The following is an 8,213-nucleotide window of genomic DNA, read 5'->3' on the forward strand; positions in this document are numbered from 1 at the left end:
TCAGTGAAGGCATCGACATTCACATTCCTTGGCTAATTTTACTCGATATAATCTGACAATTTAACTTAAACCGTGTGGTATCGTTTTAAATATAAATATTGAGAAAACTCTGCGCTCGGAACAGTCATTCAAAGAGACAACGACATTGGTAGAATGTTTTTAATAATATCAATCTGTTTATTATTTATGACAAAAAGAGAAATTTCCTTCATCTCTTAAATAGAAAATTATATATAGAATTGATGTAAATTTAACTGGAAACTGTATCAAAATAGCAAATTTGTTTATTTAAAGATCAAAAAATACGATGCAGCAGAGGATTTATTGTTACCATAATATCTAATAAATTATTCATTTTATCGTATGAGAAATAAATATTTATCATTATACATTAGCTTTAAAAACATTAATATTATGTGACAAAATTAATAAAACTTGTTTCAAATTATCTAAGAATTGATTCTCAATGAATTGATTATGAAATTTTAATTTTTAATACAACACATTTTATAAAAGCAAGTGAACGAAAAGAAAAATTAATTTATCTCATAAAATGCTTTATAAAATTTCATCAAAGATAAATTATCAACGTCATGAAATATTTCTACTAAGACAAATCTGATAAGTTGGTACAGTTTACAAATAGTTTAACTATACTTTTTAACGATTTAAAATTTGTTCATAGTTTTCATTTAAGAGGGAACTAAAATCATTTTACTATTTCATATAATTTTCACCTCTAGTAATGAGTATTTTTACTCCTCTTCGATATTTCAAATTTTCCATAAAAATTCAATAATTCAATAGTACATAATATAATGAAATTATAAGTCAAATTTATTATTTTAATATTGAAATAATAAAACTATTTAATTTATTTAAAGTAAGATTTCTGTTATAATTGCTCATTTTTTTTCATTTTGAATAGATGAAATACATACAGTGCGTAGCACAATGACTGTACACCTTAATATGGGATTTACAGTCAAAATTTAATATTCTTTGAAGTATAATGCGTTTTCACTTTATTCGTAAAAATAATATTGAAAGAATATAAAAGAACGCTGCATTTTATTAAATTCAGATTTCATTCCTAATAATATTTGAACTTTAATGTTTGAAATATTTTAATTGTACTGATATTAAAATTAACCATAAAATTCAACTGTAAAGTTAATTAATGTGCAGGAAATTTAATAACTTTAAAATAATTTAATTAAAGCAGTTAACGTTGAGAATTTCAATAAATACACGTATAACTAAATTTTATATTTTTTAGAATATTCCTACAAATCCTGAAAACAACTCTTTAAATTATCTCTTTTTTGTAGTTATATAGTATATTATTACACATATTATTATATTATTAGTTTTATTTAATTTTTAAATAAGGTTTTATATTATTTATACTCAATGTAGTTAATTGAATATATAGCGAATGAATTTCATCGTTGCGCATATACAATACATACACACTCGCGAAATTAATATAATAAAAAAAAAAGTCGGACAAAGTTCTGTAATTAAATAAGAAATCGATTTAAAAGTAATAAAGATGGAAATTTTATTTAACGAAAATCCACTGGATAGTTTAGACACGAAATGAAATTTAAATTCTTTTAAATCTTAAGTAATGACGTTTTCTAATCAAAACTTTGTTAACTTAATAAGTATTATGCAAGTTCAGATAAACTTTTACATTTTTGTTCCCTTTATATTCATTGTAAGTATTTATATCCAAAATAAATACAATTAGATATTTAAATTCCCGTGAATATAATTTATATATTATAAATCATTTCATGATTATAATATATATGAATTGAAATTAATTTCTCCGCCATTATAAATAAACATTTTGTAATTTAATGCAGCTCATTACTTGCCAAAATGCACGTTGGATTAAAAAAAAAAACAAAAATTTCTATTCTTATAATTCGTTTCAAGTATCTTACGAAGAAACATAAATTGTATTTGTTAAATTAGACAATAAATAAGTAATTTATTAATAAGTGTAGTAAAACACTAATTTATTACCGTAATTACTGCTGTTAGCATTAAACTGGTATAAAAAGTCTGAAAAGTAATTTATCAATTACTTTAGAAACTCCAGTTATCTTTCTTTTAGATTCAATATTTGACAGATACTTTTCCTTAGCCCTTGGCAATTTTATTAATTTAAATAGACTATTTGAACCTTTTGATTGACTTATATTAAATTCTTTTAATTTATAGATTTGTAAATACACAATGAAGTACAATACTTTTCATAATTTATTAAAAATATATGATTCAATATTCCTTATAAATTTATTATAGATATATTCTGCAAATATATATAAAAAATAGTTAATTATATGTTGGATAAATTTCGTACATAAGTAAGAATGATAACAATCCATGTGTTACAATTTATTATTAAATTTCTACGTATTTATGTATTATTATATTATTATTAATTATTTTTTCTATTGATTTTCATACCGATTTTATATGCTTTTTAGAATCACTAATATCATATCTTTACCTTTACTCCATCAAATCGTCAATCATATAAAATGATAATTCACTCCATGTATATATGTATGTATATATATCAAGAACAATAATGTTTTCATTAGTTAATGTGAATGAGATTCGTATTGATATTAAAAATAAAAATGAAAGGGTCGATTGGCTTTAATACTACCAAAAGTAAAGCGAAATTCAGTTTTGACAGTCAATCATTGCAGAATTTGGCAAAGAAATATGCCAAGTGCACACATACTATATAAGCTAATCATATGATCGGACATCTTGCACTCATCGTAGAAGAAAAATCTACGCGTGCAATTATAAAGATTCTGCACGTGCAAATTTTGATGGTTGAACGATAATTTTCACCCTATGCTTTCTCGGCGAACAAAAGATTTTCGAGTATCCTAGAGGAAAATATGAATATTCCAAATGTTGAGTTTAAATACATATGCTGCAACTGTGTAGAAACAAGATTTATAGGAAATTAGTGTTTTTGATGCTTAATATTTTAATCAGATTTAAAAACAATTTACTTTTAGTATTAATCGAATAGATTTTTAATTAATATAAATTTGAATTTACTTAGTCGTTCAAACCCGTTCTTATTGAAGAGATTAGTGTTTAAAATATTGAAATAGAATTAAAAAACTAATCTAACATATTTCATAATTTATATAATTTATTTTATAATTTGTATAAATGTCATACCATATTATTAACAATTAATTGCTAAATAATATAGTTATTTATTGATAATTACTTGAATTCACAAACTCTAAAGTATTGTTTAATAATTTTATTAGATCATTTACAAGTTTTTTAGACCATTTACAACGCTATTATAAACTAATTTAATTAGCAATTTTACCTTAATAATTGCAATTAATTTCACTCAAATATATATATATATATATATATATATATATATCGAATGAATCAATCGGTATCTATAATATAGATATCAACACGCACGCTCATATCTATAATTTAATTAAATATGAAAAATTAAATGATTATTTTGTAAACACGAAGATAACTGAACTCTATCGCTTCATCAGTTACCTTTCTCTCATTTTCATTAATATTTCCGCTCAAAACTTATTATTTCATCCGCTGTCCTTCATGCTACCTTAATTTATCATTACATTCGAAATTGTCAAGAGAAATCGCTTATTTCTTCAAATACGACAATAATTACTTCAAGTAATTAAAGAATGAAGAAATGTGAAAATTAATAACGACGTTAGATCATTACTAATTTCATGTATATCACTAATTTTGCAACTTCTGGATAAATAATTATTCAATAACTTCGTAGAATACCTTGGCATCGTATCATTTGTGTACGGCGCAGTGACTTAACCAAACTTGCCACCTTATTATCTATGCCAAAACAAAGCAAAATGATTCTGATTATGAAATCACACGTGCCACAGGTAATCGCCCTCTTTCGGCTATTACTGCTTTCACTTTATTTCTATTCGTCGTTTCGTAAAACTAGACAAGAAGCAGATGCTGACGACAAAACGAAAGTTTATACTATAATCTCGACATAATAGAGCTCTCATACGTCACGCGGCAGTTACGTCACTATTACCGGTAAACTATTAAATTGTGAAAATCTTCAACGAAAATAGAATAAATATTAATAATAACTCATTAATTAATGAGTATACTTTGTTATGATATTTAGACGAAACTTTAATAATCATATTAAATTATGCATTGCCGAGAATAAAATGTTAATTTTAATATACATTTTTACATAGAAAAAGAAACATAATATCAATAATAACTATGTAACATACTTAATTGCATTAAAACGGACGAATTCAAAAATTAGAAAAATTGTAAATACAAAAAAGAATAAATATCAACCCCCTCAAATTTATCAACGATATATATATTTTTTTTTTTTTTTTTTTTATAACACATGGATTACGAGAAATAGAATGAAATTTATAAAATCAGTAAAATTATTGGATAGACATAGATTTTCATTAATAATCAATGTTAAAAATAAATAACATTTAGCATTGATATCTTTAACATCTGGGCAAAAATTATTTACTCTCGACATTTAAAACCTTAATTCCTCAATATAATTTTTCCTTAATATTTACATTGTACTTTTATTGAAGAAATTTAAACCAATTTATTCTCGACGTTCGCATTAAAATTTTCTGTATTCGCGTGTAAATTGCATAAACATAAATAATACTTTCATTTCAATAGAAATGAAATTGCTAATGATGCTTTAAATTGTATTGTAATTAAAAAAAAAAAGAGATTAAAGTTCTTGGAGAAATGGAATAATAATAAGGTAATTCACATTGCGTTATAAATCTTGCCGAGCAGTCTTTGCACTTTCGTTTTACCGGATCAGAAATATATAACGAGTCATCCGATGGAAATTCATACTCTAAGGAACGAAAATTTTCATACTTTACGAATAGTAAAACAGTTTATTTGTCTAAAGCTCTGACGCACGTGCGTTAACTATATGCTTGCGTGCGATGCTTACTCATCCTCGCGTAAATCCTCTGCATAAATGTCGCATATCTTGCTGTGCCGCGGGAGAAAATGTGTGAGACGACGAACTTGGCGAGCCCATAAAAGGGGACCATTCAAAAATGTCGTCCGGAAGTAGATAGACGGAATTAGATCTATTTTAACGGGGGATAAAAAGCTCATGATACACTGGCTCGATTCTCGAAATGAATGAATGACGCGTCATCGGGTAGGTATGCAAGCATAAGCTACGTATTTAAACAATAAGTGGCATCTATTAAAATAGTATAAGTCATAATAGGTTAATTCGTGTAAATTCGAGAATGAGTAAAAGAACTCGAGAAACTAGGAAAGATATATATGACAGATAAATAAAAATAGACATAAATCATAAGAGAGTCCCCCGTGTGTGAAACTTTAGAATTTTAGAATTTTCATATTTCCTCATCTTGATAACTAAAATGTTTTTTTTTTTTTTCTATTTCGCAATTATAATTTTGTATATCTGATAATTATGTAGAATAAGTTACGAAAATCATCTGTGATTAAGATTTTATCCAAAATTATAAATATTCTAATAATTATTGTAAAAGCTGACGATATAAATAATTAACACGATTGTATAATATTCTCCATGTAAGTGCTTAATAAGATATTAATTTTAAAAAATATTATTATTTTTAAAATAACAAACAAAGAAATGATTTATATTTATACAGAAATTGAGTTCTTCGTAAAGATTATCTATACAGAAAACAAAATATACAACAAAAATTCGAATAGCTTGATATAAATTTTGTATATCTTAGTTATATAATTCTTATTAATACTTAATAAAAATTAATACTTAGGTTAAATCTTCTTAAATCAAGGCACATTTATGTACAGCCTTTTTCAAAACTGTAAAAAATTATAAAAAATTATATAATATTCTGTGATATTGAATAATAATTGTATTGAACGCTAAAATGCTCTTACTGTATAATATAAATTCATAACGATTCTGGGAATAAATTCTTATTCGTGTATATATATTGCATTTTAAATAATTAAATTAAAAATAATTAAACTTCAAGTTAATAATTATTCATAGGTATTTGGCTAATTTTATTCATATAATTTTAACAGTTTGCAGTTTCCTTTGACATTTATAATACAATGAAAAATTACAAAAATTCAAAATTATGCAACGACGAGTTGATATTTAATTTATATCGGGCATGAATATTATTAACAAATTTTCAAGTAAATAATTTTTTAGAATAATTTTAAACAAATTGCTACCGACTTGACAGCTTCAATCTAGTTACCATACGAATTTTCGCATAAAATGTTTTGTCATTTGAATAATCGTTCTCTGGATGCGTTTAAGTTTGCGATTTTTGTAGAATCTTTAGGCGTGTAATATATATATATATATATATATATATGACATATATATAATTATAAATTGACGTCTAAAGTAGTAAGTAATAAAGGACAATTACGTACATTTCTAGATAAAACATTCATTGCATGATTTATTTATCATTTATTCAATTAAAATTAAGCTTTTTTTTCAATTTACGAAAAATTTATTTATAAATATAGAAGCTATTTGAAATTGCTAGTCGAATAAATTAGTTGAATATTTAATATCGATCATAGCACATTTGATATTTAATTCAATTATTCTATTAATTAATTAAGAAATTATTTATTCTCTTTGATGAATTCTGTATGAAAATTAATGCTTTCGTTTAAACTTTGATAAATCGTAAATCTAAAGCGTACAAAAGATTATAATTATCGTCTCACCGAAGGACAAACCTTATTTATCTGTAGATTCAGATGTCTTACGATAATGAAATATCTGTAAGATACTACAAAGTCACGAAAAGCTTTAAAATAAGATTTTTCGACGCATTGAATGATGAGTAATGCATGAAAAAGCGCTTAGCGCTTGGAAATTTTAACACGAGCGGAGCTACCACATGCAGCGAATGTACGCGGTTTTCTTGAAAATTATTTTGGCACCAGCCAACGCTAGCGCACTCACCGAGAAATTCCGTCGCGCGTCGTGCAATTTTCAAAGTGTACAACCCTTCCCACGCCTCCTCCTATCAACGAAAAAACCTAGAGTTTCTTGCGATCTCGTCGGCAACCTTCAAACATTTTTTACCCCCACCACGATCACTCTCGCAAGCCTAAAGATGGTATACACCCTTGTGCATTATGTACATTGTTTATTTCTTTATAGTAGTTCTAAAAAAAACGTATTCACCTAGATATAATATACAAGATAATTATTAAGTTTCTGGAATTAAATGTTTTTTATTGAGTAACGACAGATACCTTTTAATAATATTACTTTATTTGGTTTGTACTTAAAAATCAGACTATCCATATGTACTTTTGTGTACATTTTTATCAACTTGATATTGTCAAAATCTTACGCTCATATTACCCTGTTTTTTTTTTTTTTTTTTTTTTTTTTTTTTTTTTTTTTATAGATACTAGATTAACAAAACTAATTGTCACAACGTGTATCGTTTAAACAAATATTTGAATAAACTCTTAATAAGTAAACAGACATTGAACCGTCATGTAAACACTGAATGCAATATACTGTACAAATGCTAGTTATACTTTTCTATCGTTGAACGAAGAAATTAATTATTATTAATAACTCAAATTTCACGAAATAATAATAAGAATATAAACTATTATAAATCAAATGTGTTGGGATCATCGTTGAAATATTACAAATAAATAAGAAAATTACACAGCAGTGGGGAATAGATTAAGAAATTTTTGTAATCTTTAAAATTATTACAATTATATTTATTATATTTGTTGCTATATTAATACTCATTTTTTTAATTACAATAAGCATGAAAAATATAGGTGACATCTAGAGTATGAAATTATATAAGAATATAATTGATTAGAAAAGCAACGAAACTTATATAAAGTCATGAAAAAATTTTATAATATGATTATATTATTTAATCCACATTTAAATTCTAATTTTACATTGAAAAAAAAAAATTTCTTGATTTGACCATCAATCGAAAATGAATTATTTTTTTTATAATTTAATAATAATTCAGAAAAATTAGAAATGGTAATCCCTTCAATTGTTATTTTAATTTATACATTATATTTCACATATATATATATATATATATATATATATATATATA

The sequence above is a fragment of the Ceratosolen solmsi genome, unplaced genomic scaffold (genome assembly GCF_000503995.2).
Source record: "Ceratosolen solmsi marchali unplaced genomic scaffold, CerSol_1.0 scaffold3, whole genome shotgun sequence".
NCBI lineage: Eukaryota > Metazoa > Arthropoda > Insecta > Hymenoptera > Agaonidae > Ceratosolen > Ceratosolen solmsi.